Below are 16,202 nucleotides of genomic sequence, written 5' to 3'. Positions count from 1 at the left end.
TGGCTGACCGTACGTGGGAACCGGCTTCAGCAGTTCACGCCCCCTTACTGGTTCGCCGTTTCCACAGGTGTCATCCGGGCAAACCAGGAGGTGTTACCCTCGGAAGGGGGCATACTGTCACGACTGGCTGGCACCGGCGTTCCCTGTGGCGACGCTGGAGATTGCGTGCACTCGCCGTTTTCCCCTCTTCCAAGATGGCTTCTCATCCTCTGGGTTACGGTGCAGTGTTTTCACGTTCACAAGTCAGATGTCCTCTGACGTCATCTCGTTCTCTCACGGATTCCGGATATGGTCCAGCAGAGCCGAAGCCCAGAGCGTCGCTACTCTCTACAGACGCTACTTGAGTTCGCAACTAGGGGGTTTACTATTCTATCCCTCCTACCTATGCTTACCTTTCCTTTTCTACTCTTTCTTACAGCCGTACCATCCTGCCTAGCCTTCCCGTTCCGCAGTCCACAGATAGTCCCCCCTTTCAGACAAATTAGGTACTTACCCAATCATTATATTGATTCCTCTCGTACCTAGTTCCTTCTCTCATCTCTCGTTTACTTATTTCAAATCAGGACTTCGCCGAGGTACAGTGACCCGATCCAGTGATTCCTGTAAAACTTGAGGAGCTGCAGCCAGCGGAGACGCGACCGATCCAGCTTCTCATCCACTCCAGCAGGGTTTTTTCCCCCAGGAGGGTTTCCCTGGGATCCCTTGCACACCCCTTCGGTTTCCTCTTAGGGAGGAGGGAGGTGTTAGGGGCCTCAGGGGACTCCCCAATTGCCTCGTAGACTGCTGCACGAGACAGGTTAGTGTCACAACATTACAGTCTGTAACTTAAAAGGGAGGCTGGAAGAAAATAATCTGGCCCTTCAGGGACTGGGGGACCTCCAAAAAGAGCATCAAAACTTGTTAGAGCACACCAGGAGGGTGGAAGAGGCTCTGGCAAGAAAGGAACAGGCCAGTAGGGACGGGACTCAGGAGATAATACTCCGGCAGCAAAGACTGCCCCAGTACTCCAGTACAAACCAGGAAGCACAGAGAGAGAATGAGGCTCTCTGTCAGAACAATGATAGGCTCCAGCGACAGGTAGCCATGCAAGAGAGACTGATAGAGTCTAGTAAGGCCTTGATTGAGGAACAGAAAGCTCAGGCTCTTGCATGGCAACAGGGAGCAGGGGTTGATAGAGATGAGGTTTGCTGGGAAAGGAAAACACCTGAGCATAACCTCAGGAGCCCTAGTACCAGAAGCCTCCATCTCTCCCAGTCCCTGGACTCTGCCACCCCATGTCCCCTGGCACACATGAGCCCAGGGTCACGGGGATGGCAGATTACTATCCAGTCAGAAGTATGGGGCTCATAGGCCAGTACCTCCCAGGAATGGATGGGCGGGCATCCAGGTATGGGTACCCAAGTACAGTGCAATTTAGTGGGGAACCCCAGGAGAGTAGGCCCACTAAGGGCATCCTGAAAACCTCTGCCTAGTTAGGTCAGTGGGGGGGGGTACCCATCAAATCCTGGCAGCAAGGAGGAATCTGAAGACTAGCTCCCCACATTCTGCTAGCCATTCCCAGGCTCTCAGAATCAGAGAAAACCTGGAAGATCAGACGGGCACCTCTGGGAGCAGTGCCTCTGAGTCAGAGGATGAATGGACCAGGGTTACCCGAACCAAGAAGGCCAATAAGGCAAAAAGGGCCTTGCTTAAGGATCCCTTAAAACATATTAAGGCAATAAGGAGTGTTATCACGCCTTATCACAAAAACGGCAAGTATTCTGTGTGGGAACACTTACAGCTCTTTGAGCAAATGATGGAGACTTTCCATTTGAAAGACAGCAGTAGCTGCTTTCAGTATGTAAAATGGACATTTTCCCCAGAATACTCCTGTTTCTTTGCAGGGCTGGAGGACCAAAACCATTCAAGATGGTCGACATATTGGGCGGCCATCTTAAAGCACTTTTCTGTTCATAGAAATCCCCAAGAGGCTCGCAAGGCAGCCTACAATTTGCAATGTGGGGAGGATCAGGCCCCACAAGAATTTGTGCAGGAGTTGAAGCGTGCCTTTGCGCAGACTACCAAAAGGGTGCGCACGGACAGTAAAGAATTTGTAAATACGTTTTTCTATGCCTTACCCAAATACATCATGACCCAGCTAGTGAGAGATTTTCATGAGAAAAGGTCCCTAGACTGGGTCATTGAACAGGCCACCCGAATCTATGAGGTGCAGAAGGCCATAGAAAATAAAAATAATGCTCAGAAAAGCCCCAAACCTACCAGCACCCCTGCCGCTCCTAAGGTGGCAGAGGTAAAGATTGCCCCCATTTTAGATTTGGAGATGGGGGGGCCTAAAAACTTGCCTGCGCAGAATAATTCCAAGCCAGAAGGCCCTCGGGCCAGTCACAGACAGGGAGTCAAGGAGGTAGTCCCACAAATGGGGTCCCTCGCTACAAGGGAAACCGACCTATCCTGGGTTATGTGTGGACTCCTCCAGCCCAAGGGGGGGATCCAACCAAGCACCTAACTTCCCTCCTAACTTCCCCCAGGAGGGCAGAAATTCACCAAATCCTGGGAAGAACCTTTTCCCAAGATACCCACAGAACTTCCAACCCCAAAATCATCCATCCTTCTTTCCCCACCTTCCTGAGCCCAGACAGCCTAATCCGGGAGAGGGGAGACCAAGGGTGGAGGGGTACCCACACTTTCCCAACCCCGGGAACTACCAGAGAAGGGATAGCTACCCTTCCCAGGATCAGCCCAGGGGAGAAAACAGAACCCTGTATCAGCCTGAGCGGGTTTCACAGTTAGAGCGCCAGGTCCAGAATATGGCACAGGATCTGGGTTGCATGCTGAGGGCTCAGCAGAACCCTCAGATGGGCATGCCGGCACAGAATGCCCCAAACTCTGGACCTGGTGCTCCAGAACAATGACGGGGCAGCACCCCGACAACTCACCGGGAGGAGGCACAAGGGGAAGGGGGGAAGGAGGGTGTAAAGCCTTGGAGGAAGCTTCCTTCCCCACTTGTAAACAGCCCCTGGAAACCCAGGAACCAGAAACAAAATCTCCTGCCCCTGAAAGCCTGCCACCCAAGGAGCAGAGAGGGGGTAGGAGAAACAAAGGACCCAAACAGACCCATTTTGAGGAGGAGGTAAAAATCTTCCAATTTGAAGGATAGGGATCCTCAGAGGATCCTGGGAAAAGGATCTTCTCCTTCAGAGATGGGGGAACTCCTCCCAAAGAAAAATGGGTCCCAAGGGATTCACATCCAGACTGGGTAGATGTGGGGACTGAGCTAGCGCCGCCCATCATCCCATCCCAGAACCAACAGCATCAAAATCCCCTGGTTCAAACCCATCCTGGTGACTGAATCCAAAAAGGGGGGTAGGGGGCGGCCCGGAACAAGAACCAGGGGAACTCAAAACTTCTCCTATCTCCAGTTTCCAACTTTTTCTTTCAGATTCCCAAGACTCCCCACAGAATTCTGCCCAAATCTCTTCTCTCTCAATGTCCAAAACTAGAATATTAACCCACCAGTTGTCCAAAAATGTGCATTATCTGTGCCCCATTGCGGAGAAGGAGGGAAGATACTATGCCCCGGTTAAAGTACAGGGGCAGGGTACAATTTTGGCACTGGTGGACACGGGATCCCAAGCTACCCTTCTATCCAGAAAGGCTTTTGATGAACTGAATTCAGGAAGGGGGGAGAGTTACCAAATTCCTCTCACCTCTCTTCCTGGACTTCAGAACTTTGATGGGAAGGAAATTCTCGTCGAGGGGACTGCGGATTTAGACATTAAAATTGGGCGACACAAGGTGAAACAAACGGTCATAGTAGTGACTCCAGAGGGCACCCCTTGTTTACTAGGGAATGACCTCTGAGAAGGTTGTCACTTCTAATAGATTGCGTAAACAAGGTCCTCTGGACCCAGACTAGCCGACCCATAAAATTGAAACAGAGCATCAACCATGTTAGTCTAAACGGCACATGCCACATGGTTGAACAAAAATCTGACCAAGTAGAATTTCTCTTCCAGAACAAATGTTTGTGCCCTCCCTGACTTACACGTGTGACATGAATAAAACAGACACTCCCTGGACAGGGAATAAGGCACAAAAGAGCAGGCTGCGAGAGTTCAAGGAAAAGTTTATCTAGATCTCTGAGAACGCTCTGACCACATCAAGGTTACAACACATTATATAAGCACATTGACATATATAATATATGATGGTATCCAGTCATAATTTCGAATACAATATATTCGAATGCAAAAATGTCGAAAATATAAAGTCGAAAAACAAAAATGTCGAAAACAAAAATGTCGACTTTTTTTCGACTTTTTTCGATTTTATGTGTAAATAATAAATATTTTATTAAACTTTTTTTTAGAATAATTAAAGGTATTTCCATGGGGGGTGGGGGTGATGGGGAGGATGGGGGGGGGTTGGGGATAGGGTTTTGGGATGGTTTTTTAAATAATTAATTAATTATTTAATATTATATTAAAGATTTTTTAAAAATAATTAAAGGTATATCTATGGGGGGTGGGGGGGATGGGGAGGAGGGGGGGGGTTGGGGTAGGGGTTTGGGATGGGGGGGTTGGGGGGGGACCCCCCCCCCATAATAAATGTTACTATCTGGGTAAAAAAAAAAAAAAAAAAAAGTTTTGGGTTTTCGATTTTTTTTCGACATTTTTTTTTCGAAATTATGACTTTTCCTATTATATGTATGTTTTTCGACTTTTTTACATTCGACATTTTTTTTTCGACATTTTTGCTATTCGACATTATGTTTTCGACTTTTTGACTATGAACCATATATGATGCTATGTTGGACCCGGATTGGTCCGCTAGGGTGGTGTTTTAGGTGTGGGCATCATCTCTTCCTACGGGTTGGTTGCTTGGTTGGTGGGAGGGTTGACGTCAGACATCTGTGCTCCGGAGGGGTGAAGGTCAGGTCGATGTGAAACACGGTGGTCACTATCTCTCTAAGCTAATGAATACATTCTAAATAATGCATGCACTAAATAATGGTTGATCAAAAAGACCCTCAGTAGATTATCATGTCACTATACAAATCACACAGGTATCTATATCATCTGTAACATTTGGGTTATACAGGTCACAGGTTTAAGGGTCTTGACCACCATAATACTCTCATTCAACTGTGGGGTTAGTCTCACAAGAATCTCAGGTATGTGGCATTTGTTAGTATTAGGCACGATATACTGCAGCAGGGGTCTAATGTTAGTTGTGGGTCTGTTGGGTGGGCTTCATAACATGGTCAGCGGTCTGGCACATGAAAGGAATATCTTGCAGGGACACAGGGTTAGAATGGCAATAAGTTTCAACTGGCGAGGGTAAGAGGGCAAGGACACTTTTGTGGAGATGGACGAGCTATGTGCTTAGCTCATGTTGGTTCCCATGCAGGACAGAGGAAAAGAGATGTGCTACATTTATTATTTGTTGCAAGCATCTCTGGCTTCTGCGTGAGAATGGATCTGCAGAGTTTTCCAGTCAGAGTGGGAACAAGGATGGCGGCCATGTTCTCCGAGCTGCTGTGGCGGGGAAAGGGAGAGAGGCATTTTGTACTATCGCAGTGAGGCCTGGAGTAGTAAGGGAGTACAAAAATGGATGCCCTGTGTCCTGCTCAGTGGTCCCATCTACGCAAATGTAACCCAAAGTCAACATCGCATAAGGGCGAGGGGCGTACCCCCTACTGGAGGCACTTGGTCTGAGTTTTGTACTGAAAAGAGACGGCAGCGAGGGGCCTGTTGGCCCCTCACTCCCACACATTCCCCCCTTTTGTTACATCTAAAGTAAGGAATATTTTTATTTTTTATTCTTTTCATTCTCCCTTCGGTAGTACTCAGCCTCTGCCACAGCCTCGTCCCACGCGGGGGTGCCTTTTTTTGGCATCCATGCTCTGCATACACTTCTTAAGCTATTTCCTCTTCTGGCATATTCGTCTGGTGTACACATTAAGTAAATCCCACCATCTCCATCTAAGTCCACCCATACTTCTCAATACCATTGCAGCTCTGTTGGTTCCTTTATTGTTGTGTGGTGTAAATTATCAACCCTGTCCCCATATTGCCTGTAAATAGCTATCATCCTGTACTGCGGTGTAGTGTATTCCCCTGTTTGTATTTGTGCGTCTATCATGGTAGCTACTGTTGTCGGTCGGCCCATTGTTACCATCATCATAGCTGAGGTAGGCATACTTTTTTCACAACACTGCAGTCCCAGTTGGCACACACAGAAGAACAGGAGCACAAAGACGATGATGGGGATGAGTATTTTCATTGCCACGTTTACCCATGATGGTATCCAACTGAACAGATTGTCGAACCACTTGCTTTCTTCTGCGCCTCCTTCTGTTCTCATTCTCTCTCCTAGATTGTGTACCGCTGTTATCACATGTGAGAGCGTCCCGTTATCAGCATCTTTAGTTGGCACGAATGTGCAACACACCCGCCCAATTTTTCAGCAAAAACCACCGTCCATCGCCGTGAGAAGATCTAGGACATATCTGTTTTGCATTGTCATTAGGCGCAGTGCGCCGAGCTCTATTTTTATCACGTTGAACCCTTCTTCAGTGTCGGTAGCCAGTTGGATGAGCTCCCAGCGCACTATCTGCAACCATTTGGCGTTTGCTCGTGCTTGGAGTCCCGGGACAAGGAGTGAGGTGAAAAATGTCTCTCCTGATGAAAAGAGCTTGTATTTCTGTGGGATCTCAGCAAGGAGTTTTGCTGATTCGGATGAGATGTAATTGGCGGATCTTTTACTTCGTGCTAACCTTTTCATCAGTTCATATTCTGACAACAGTTCATACGCTGGAGCTTCCGTTGTCATTTGTTGGGGCGCTGTCGATAGTTCAGCCGATTGCCCTGCTGTCGATATGCCAGCCGATTGCCCTGCAGCCGATATGCCAGCCGATTGCCCTGCAGCCGATATGCCAGCCGATTGCCCTGCAGCCGATATGCCAGCCGATTTCCCCGTTGTCCCTTGGATATGACTTTCAGGTATTACCATCAGGGCTGTGTGGAGGGTGGCTAAGGCACATGCACCCTTCCATGCTGTTGCGAGGTGTAGATAGGGTTGTTTGCCGCAAATCCAGTACATATCCATGAGTGCAGCGGTGCCTTTCTTCATGTCAGGTATTATGACCGTCTTGTTGCATTTCTTTGTTTCCCCCATGTTCACTCTTCCTTCCCCATGGAAACACAGTTCATGTGGCACTTCTTTCTGTATTTTGATAGGTTTTTCCAATGCTGTGACCCACGTTAACTTTGTGACATGCTGCGACCAGATGGGGCCACATACTTCTTTTATCCATTGGAAGGTATTGTTGGATAGCCCTCTGAGTGCTTCTGCTTTGCACTCAATAGTTTCTTCGTGCCATTTATTTTCTGCATACCTTGTACCCCTGATAACAAGAAATGGCTCCTTGAGGCAAATTACTCCTTGACGTTTGCTGTTGCACGTTTTCTCCTTTTTCAGCTTTTCCATTGTGACGGTGTGTGCTTGGAACATGCTTTTTATCCTACACAAAACGAGATGAATCAAACATTGGGCCTCCGACAAGGTCACTTCCTGGGGTATTAACATTTTCGGTGTTCCTGATGCATGCGGAATGAGTGAACAGACGTAGCAGCTTTCATTTGTTGCTTGCTTCGCCGTGGCACTCATGTCCGAATACCATTTATTGGATTGATCAGGGTAGCGGGGATCTTCTATTTCGTCTAACCCCAGGTCATGATAAATGTCCTACCTTTTCCCTTCCGCCCCCTTTTTCTCCTCCTTCTCCCTTCCTTGTTATTGTTTTTCACCTTTTTGTAATGTATTGGAAACATTCCAGCCCAGGTTGTATCATTGTTATTCAATATGGCATGTGTATCTTCATCAGTGGCAGCAGTGTCGTGTGAGGTAGGGTGTATGGTTGTCTGCGAACGTGTACTAGTGTTAGTTTTGTCGTTTGGCCAGTAATAATCGCCATCGTATCCATTGAGTTCATAATCATTACTCATATTTATATCAGGAAGTAGCAAGGAGACACTTTTTGGGCCTGCGGTGGCGTGTTCTGAAGGATGCATTACAATTGTACCATTGGCATTAATGTCATATGTTTCTCTCCACATCGTCTTTACCCCAGTCCATAACAAGTGCGACCCTTCTCGTATCAAGTTAGCCCTTCTCCCCCCTTGTGCATGTCATTAACCAAAGATAGAAGGGTATAATACCAAGCCATAAAGAACAACATTACTGACAACAAAACTGCAGCACATTTTAAAACACATTCAACATTACTGAACCTATTAACCCTAATGGCATCCCTATCACTATCTAGCATTAATCTGTTCTCTGCGATTGTGGTTTGTTGGGCCATTTGTCTTATTGTCAGTGAATAATTCCTCGTCTGTTATGTCTCTTAGCATTACGTTTGGGTCTATGCATAACACAGTTCTCCACTCGCACCCATGCGCGTCCAGTCCTATGACCACAATACGTTTGCTGGATACCTGAACTGCCTCGATGTCTATGGACATGATCGTGCCTGGCACAACATCTGTGTGTGCAATTGTTCGGAATATGAAATCTGATGGTATTCTCCATTCTTTTCTTGTTATCTCTGGTACCACTCGTGCTAATACCTTGATGCCATAAATAAACATGCCTATATCAATGGGTATTCATCATTGTGCTGATCATCAACATGGCTTGTACTGGGCACACTCCTGGGGTTGAACATACTATTCCTCGTTCTGTAAACGAGATGGTCATATTTAATTTACTTAGCAAATCTCTCCCAGGCAGATTTATTGGCGCGTCTTCGTGGTACAGTAAGGGTGCGTGCACGGCTTTCCCCCCACCGTTATATCAAGATCTTTAGTGTAAGGAACTTTTAAAATAGCCCCAGAGAACCCCTGCTTTTTCAAACTTCTGCCTGAGAGCGGAAACCGCCCTTCCATAAGACATGACTTCTCTGCTCCTGAGTCTACCATGAAGATAAACTGCTTGTTTCCTTTCTCTGTCCCCACTAGTGGTTCCTCTTCTGGAGGTAGGGTGGTGGATAGGACTGGACACACAAGTGTTCCCTGTGGGCTGTCCTAATCTGAATGTCTTTCTTGTCCTGGTACTGAAAACTTCAACTACTGTCACACCACGGGATGGTGCGGGCGCACTGTTTGCAGCTGTTATGAAACAATTATTGTTTGCGTTTCCTACCGCGTTTTGTCTTGCCATAGGTTGTGGCGGTGGTTGCTGTCCTTGCTGCATTTGAGGTTCGTTATAGTACTGGTCCTGCTGTCTTCCTCCTCCCATCGGTAGTCCATAGGGGCGACCTGGGTGTGGGGCCCCCAGCCTTTTTCGTTCTCTATGGCCTGTTGCCCCTGGAAATACCCTAAAGGCCGCATTCTATAATCTCTTGAATAGTGTCCTCACCTCCCACAATTCCAGCATGACCCTTGTGGTCCGCCTCTCATTCCTTGACCACCAAATCCTCTATTGCCCATACCTCCAAACCCCCCTCTCTGGCCACGGTACCCACCTCTTCCTCTTGCTGGTCTTTCTTGCCACTGTTGTCTGCCGTATTGCTCTTCTCCGTTCCACAGTCCTTGCCCTCCTGTTGCCCGCAGTGCCGCTATTGTGACTGGTATATTTCCCGCTCCTTCATCCCCCTCATTTTCCCTATCTGCGGCTACGCTGGTGTTGACGGCGGCGACCTTCACTAATTTGTTCTGTACCAGCCTTTTTTGTGCTATCTCCTTTTCTCTTTCTTTGATCCTCCTGCAGTGGTGCACAATTATACTCTGTATTTCAGGCCAGCCCTTGGCTTCTATCCCAGCTATGTTGTCCAAGGCCTCCTGCACCTCCTTCGGGAGCCCCTTCTTGATGATGAAATAAAACAAGGCGGTGGACTGGTTCCACGCCGTGCCAATTTCACTTCTCCATAAATCCTGCACCCGTAGTATGAATTGTGTAGGATCCTCGTTCTCCTCCATTGTACACTGCATCACTAAATGTAAATCCGGAATATCGGGAAACGTGCGCCTCATTGTATCCCATACCTGTGCTCGAACATTATTGAACTCTTATCCATCATGGCGATCACAACTCATCGTTACTCCAGGGAATACGGCCCTTTCCCACACTGAGTTTGCTTGGTCACCGATTCCTGACACTAATAAGCTCTTCACATCCCCTATTGCTAGCGGCACTCCCGCTGTGTTTTTCTCAAAGGCGTGTATCCATTTTCCAGCCCTCCCGACAGTGGGGGGGGGACCTTTAGCAAGTTGTTTTTGTCCATTTGTGCCCACGGAATGTAATGTGGCCTACCTGCTCCTTTATGTATCAATGGCATTTGCAACTTGTGTTTCTTACCTACCTCACCTTTCTTTGTCTTACTTACCATCATATTTCCCTCTCGCTGCCTTAACCTAACCTGCCATAGGGGTGGCGATGGTGTGTCTGGGTAACGGCGGTTTGGCAGTGGGGACCCGGCCTCGGCAGCTGCCTCTTCATATTCGTCTAAGTCCCTCCATACCTCTTCTATTTCTGATTCTTGCTCATTGTTTTCTTCACGTCCTTCCCCTTTCTCACTTTCTGGGGTGGGCGCGCGTATAATGCTCATGGGTTTGTCATTTAGATGAAACAGGAACTCCCTTGACTGCCACTCTTTCTCTCGCACTTGTGGAATGCGTGTTCCTTGTGATGATATTGATGGCGCTGGCTCTGAGATTGCTGGCACCACTTCCCCTGCTGTGCTTAATGATGGCGTGAGATCTGTCATGGATAACGGTGGCACCCCTCCTCCCCCTGGCAGCATTTGGCCTCTATCGCACAATGCTCTTAGCCGCGTTATTTCCATCTGTGCATGCGCTAGCTGGCAGTCTAATTCTCCGGTTAAGTGTGCCGAATTCATGGGGGGTGCACTGGTCGGACCATACAAACCTCCTTTATCATAGGGCGGCGGTGCCGTAGCGACTGCTCCGGTAGAGGGTGTGGGGGTGGGACATGCTGTTGTGTACAGGGGCTCGCTGTATCCTACTGCTGGCCTTGACATTAAGGGATACATTTTCATTGTATCGTCCTCAGCTGTAGTGATTGTGCACTCGCCCTTTGGCGTTCCGCTTACCTCTTCCTGCGTTTTCTGGTTTTCGTTCGTTCTTTCTTTACCTACCTCTGCTGTAGGCGTAACTTCTTCAAACATTCGCCACAGGTCTAGTACTTCTCTTCTATTCTGTAGCTGTTTCCCCTTATACCTTGCCAACAAGCGTGTGGACACTAAATCTAACACCCTTTTATCAAATGACCCACCTTCTGGCCAAATTGGCATCACACTGTCTCCTTTTATCTCCGTCAACCACTGATCGTGGTATTTGTTTATCTTCTCAGTGTATAACGGAAGGTGCTGACAAATATGAGCTAGTGGTGTTATTCCCCCCATGACAATGTTTTTCCCTTTGTCTGTACTTGCCCTTCAGTCTCTCTTTCCCTCTAATCACTTCTCCACTTGCCTTTTTTTTCTTCTAGCTGGACAATATACCACAAATCTTCTCAATTACTTGTAGTTTGTATGCACATATATGTATAAATATATATATAAATCAATTTTCAATGTTAACCTTATGATTGTTGCATGTTCAAATTCAACAGTTCATTTTTGCATATGTTGCCACTTTACTCACAAATCAATCACAGTACTTGGATATCCTTGACAAAAATGGACAGAACACAAAAGACATATAACACATATCATGCACATGCACTACCTGCGCGCTTTTACTTCCCGTTTTGTCCTTGTTGTCAACCCTTCCCCGTTTAGCCTACTCTTCTCATTCACTCCCCACCTCTTACACCCACCTACTCTTTTCCAAGAATTCTTTCGTACCCAGAAAAAGAATGTTCTAAATAACTACTCCGAGTCTACTCAATATACGAGACCCCTACTATTTTCTCTGTATCTTCACTTATTTATTCTGCACTGGATGAGACAATGCTACACGGCGCCGCCTTCTACCCCGTTCGGGCTAGGATACCTCTTCTCTTCTTCACTTCACTTCTCCCAAAACCTAATGGCCATATAAAGGACAGATCAGAAAAGCCTCATCATCACTCACACAGGGCCTACTCTTCCCTATAACCCATTACCACCTGTCCCCTCCTATTTCCCCCTTACCTTTCCTTGGTAACCTTCGCAACTGGCACTCACGTGTTCAGTCAGGTGACCCAAGGGTCACCGCTCGCAGTCCGACCCCAGTTAGGTCCGTACCCCAACCAAGCCATGGCCCGCCTTGGCGAGCAGCTTTTCAGTCGGGTATTCGTGAACCGGGAACCCTTGACCCTTCATCGTAGTGCGCATAGGCTGGTCGGCCGCAGAGGCGATGGTTTTGCTGGGGGGCATCCCGGATCTCGCCGCACGGCGCAGGCTTCGAGGCACCTTTCCGATCACGTCGGGGTCACCAAATGTTGGTGCCCTCCCTGGCTTACACGTGTGAAATGGATAAAACAGACACTCCCTGGACAGGGAATAAGGCACAAAAGAGCAGGCTGCGAGAGTTCAAGTAAAAGTTTATCTAGATCTCTGAGAACGCTCTGACCACATCAAGGTTACAGCACATTATATAAGCACATTGACATATCTAACATATGATGCTACATTGGACCCGGATTGGTCAGCCAGGGTGGTGTTTTAGGTGTGGGCATCATCTCTTCCTCCGGGTTGGTTGCTTGGTTGGCGGGAGGGTTTACGTCAGACATCTGTGCTCCGGAGGGGTGAAGGTCAGGTCGTTGTGAAACACGGTGGTCACTATCTATCTAAGCTAATGAATACATTCTAAATAATGCATGCACTAAATAATGATTGATCAAAAAGACCCTCAGTAGTTTATCATGTCACTATACAAATCACACAGGTATCTATATCATCTATAACATTTGGGTTATACAAGTCACAGGTTTAAGGGTCTTGACCACCATAATACTCTCATTGAACTGTGGGGTTAGTCTCACAAGAATCTCAGGTATGTGGCATTTGTTAGTATTAGGCACGATATACTGCAGCAGGGGTCTAATGTTAGTTGGGGGTCTGTTGGGTGGGCTTCATAGCATGGTCAGCGGTCTGGCACATGAAAGGAATATCTTGCAGGGACACAGGGTTAGAATGGCAATAAGTTTCAACTGGCAAGGGTAAGAGGGCAAGGGCACTTTTGTGGAGATGGACGAGCTATGAGCTTAGCTCATGTTGGTTCACATGCAGGACAGTGATCCCAGAGGAAAAGAAATGTGTTACATTTATTATTTGTTGCAAGCATCTCCGGCTTCAGTGTGAGAATGGAGCTGCAGAGTTTTCCAGTCAGAGTGGGAACAAGGGTGGGGGCCATGTGCTCTGAGCTGCTGCGGCGGGGAAAGGGAGAGAGGCATTTTGTACTATAGCAGTGAGGCCTGGTCACCAAGATGGAGTCGAAAGGGGGTACAAAAATGGATGCCCTGTGTCCTGCTCAGTGGTCCCAACTAAGCAAATGCAACCCAAAGTTAACATCGCATAAGGGCGAGGGGCGTACCCACTACTGGAGGCACTTGGTCCGAGTTTTGTACTGAGAAGTGACGGCAGCGAGGGGCCTGTTGGCCCCTCGCTCCCACACACAACCAAATTCCAGACGTGACAGTAATAGCAGTAGGACAACAGACTGGTGATGGGGGGTCCTCTCTATTTGTGAAAATCAACCTTCCTTCCAGTTTAAGGTGGTATTCCACACTGGAAGGAAACACTCTGAAATTCTTTACCAATCCACAATCAGACATTCCCACTCCAATAGTCCAGAAAGATGTGAAATTAGCTCAGACCCTGGCTGATGTTCAGCAAGTTGGAGAGCAGTTGTTCATCCCTGTTCAGTTAAATGTAGAGAAGGACTCTGCTCTCGCCCGAGTGTGGGTGAACCGTGGTAAGAGCTTCATCAGCAAAGCCATGTTCCCCCAACTCCCAAACGATCCAGCCATTCCCACATTCAAACTGATAGACAAATGGGAAATGGATCTGGAAGCACCCAATTCCAAACATCTCCTGCCAAGCAGTTGTATGCTCATAATCTCCATAGGCAACAAGAGCATAGTCCATAATTGTTGGGTCGTGCGAGACGTCACTGCAGCCTTTTACTTACGCAGTGATATTCTCGATCGCTTTGCCATTAGTTTGGACCTAATAAACTTCAAAGCTTGGTCCCGATTAGCGGATAATCCCATGGGCTTTGATGATCCAGAGAAAGCATTTAGGTCAGCTCAATTGCTACCTTATTCAGTTGAAATTCAGATTGGAGAGGAAGTCACCATCCCAGAAAGGACCCAACTATTCTCCTTGGAAGTGAAAGTTAAAAGAGGACAGAAATTGAAAAACCCTGATGCTTATATTCATCTAAATGCATCTCTCCAACAGCAAGGGTTGGGGGTAAACCCAACACCACTAGTAAATGTAGAACATGACACCATTCCAATAGAGGAGGATAAACGCGACTTAAACAGTATCACTCTAGCCGCAGGCACCATTATTGGAATGGCGGTTGATGACCAACATTTTTCCATTGATCTAGGTAATGAACTGTTAGGACCAATCCCCAAGTACTGTTTTGACATTGACAGTGATGACAACACAACATCAGACAGGATCTTTACCCGGCATGGGGGGAACTTCCTGGTGTACACTTCCTGCCCTTATGGCAAGGAAGATGTGACTTGTGACTTCAGAAGGGATGAGGTGATTTTCCAGGTCCATGAGGGCAGCCTCTCCCACCTGAAGCCACCAGTCCAAATAAGCACTCTGACCAGGGACTTCTCCACCCAGCTGAGGAGGCCTCTGAGATAGCAAACCAGAAGTCTTTCCAGGCTTCAGGCAGATGGTTGAAGAGAGAATCAATCTAGCTGATGCCTATGAGACTCTGGAGCAGAAGCAAAAGTAGAAACAAGTTTTCTTGGATTTTGAAGATCTCTTTACGGTGGACTCATATGACTGTGGTCGCACCGACATCCACACAACAACAATTCCCATGGACCCTGGTATGACTCCAGTGTTTGTGAAGCAATATCGCTTGCCTCTCTCATCAATGGAGTCCTGTACTGAAATCATTAAGAACCTTGAGTCCCGCGGGATAACCCGTCCAGTCCACAGCACCTTCAATAATCCGGTGCTGGGGATATTAAAGCCAAATGGCCAGTGGAGACCCTGCGCCCACCTTAGGGAGCTCAACAAGCGGGTCCATACTTCCCGATGGCCTCTTCCCTACATTGACCAAGGGCTGGCCCAGATCCAGGGGTCACAGGTATTCACTGCAATAGACCTGACCAATGGATACTGGACTGTACCTGTCAGTAGGGAGGATCAATACAAGCTGGCCTTTACCTTTGGGGGCCAGCAGTACACATGGACCCGGACTCCCTTCGGATACCTCAACTCCGGCAATGGGTTCAACATTTTTCTACATGAGGCCATGCCCGACCTAGGTGAGAGTGGTAACCAGGCCTACGTAGATGATGTCCTCATCAAAAGCTCAACTGTGGAGGAACACATAGCGGAGCAGAGATCCGTTATGTTCTGACACAGTTGAGGGCCACCGGAGCAAAACTTTTCTTTCAGAAAGCACAGTGGTGTTGAACCCGTGTTATTTTCTTGGGGCATGAGATTACTCCTCAGGGTCTCTGTCCTCAGGAAAAGAAACTGGAAGCACTTCAGAAACTGAAAGACCCCACAACTCTGTGGGAACTAAGGAGCCTCCTTGGACTGACTAATTATAGTAGAAAGTTCATTGAGGGCTACACAGAGATCACCAGACCCCTGATTCATCTTTGAAGGGGGGTGTCAAGTGGGAATGGGGTCCAGAACAGTCCGAGGCAGTAAGACAACTCAAAAGAAGCCTTTTACAAGCGCCTTGCCTAGCTTACCCTGTCAGAAACAAGGAGTTCTTCTTGGAGACAGGGTTCTCTAATACATGCTTGACTGCATTATTATACCAAAAGCATGACAAGGTCAATAAAGTAATCTCCTATGAGAGTAAAACTTTATCCTCTGTGGAGGGAAAATTCAACGATTGTGAGAAGGCACTCCTGGCAACGGTGTGGCCTTTGAAGAATTACCGACCGTTTATCCAGGGGGAACGCACCATAGTGGAGACTCCACACCAGCCTCTGCAATATCTCCAAAGTGACAGAATTCGGGCCAGAAATGTGAGTAA

This window comes from Ambystoma mexicanum, chromosome 10, assembly GCF_040938575.1.
Source record: "Ambystoma mexicanum isolate Mex_15411 chromosome 10, UKY_AmexF1_1, whole genome shotgun sequence".
Taxonomy (NCBI): Eukaryota; Metazoa; Chordata; class Amphibia; order Caudata; family Ambystomatidae; genus Ambystoma; species Ambystoma mexicanum.
This window is presented reverse-complemented; position numbering follows the sequence as displayed.